At 34.4% G+C, this 762-nt stretch overlaps 1 protein-coding gene across 1 annotated transcript in view; it reads left to right on the top strand.

The window, feature by feature from the left end:
* LOC111809318 overlaps positions 1 to 762 on the top strand; it is a 9,536-nt gene that overhangs the window by 2,584 nt on the left and 6,190 nt on the right. The window lies entirely within an intron of this gene.

Genomic DNA, 762 nt, shown 5'->3' with positions numbered 1-762 from the left:
AAAAATGATATTGTCCCACTAGCCAACATAATCCCTAGATATCTTCAAAAGTTTCTTTCGAATCCAATATCCTGAAGAGTATGCCTTGACAACACAAGACCCTCATATTTTAGCTTTATTTATGTTTTGAGAGAAAATCATGAGATAGTCATTTCACATGTGTAGAGCTTCTACTAGGGAAACATCATGAAATGCTGACAGTTTTGAGATTTCAATATGAATATTGTAGTTGTATGAGCGTAGGAGAAGAGACTTCATGACCACTACCTATATATAATAAACCAAGGGGATCACAAATATGAACTATATGAAGCAGCCTAGCATCTAAATCTTCAAGAACAACCAATGATATTCTTCATTACATACCTCACGTGTTAAAAATACAAGAGTTAATTCCTCTGTTTGTCAAGGTGGGCCAAGGAAGGAAGGGGCAATTGCCCCTACTTGTTTGTCTTAAATAAAAAAACTATTGGTATAAAATAATTTGATTTTAAAGTTTTCCTCTAGTCCCCCTCAAAACTTTTTAGAATTGAAAGGGGTTCTAGGGTGGCCCCTAGTTTGTCTTAAATTAAATGTATAATAATAATTATGATTTTATAGTTTTCCTCTAGTTCCACTCCCCCCCACCCAAATTTTATAACGGAAAGATCATATATATAGTTAAGAAAATTTCTGGTTCGCCCCTATCTATAATATCAATATCCTTTCTTCTTTGTATAATAATAATTTTCCTCTAGTTCGACTACCACACCCACCCCCCCC

Source organism: Cucurbita pepo, chromosome LG13 (genome assembly GCF_002806865.2).
Source record: "Cucurbita pepo subsp. pepo cultivar mu-cu-16 chromosome LG13, ASM280686v2, whole genome shotgun sequence".
NCBI lineage: Eukaryota > Viridiplantae > Streptophyta > Magnoliopsida > Cucurbitales > Cucurbitaceae > Cucurbita > Cucurbita pepo.
Note: the sequence above shows the minus strand (reverse complement) of the source record. Positions and strands in the feature narration are given on the sequence as shown.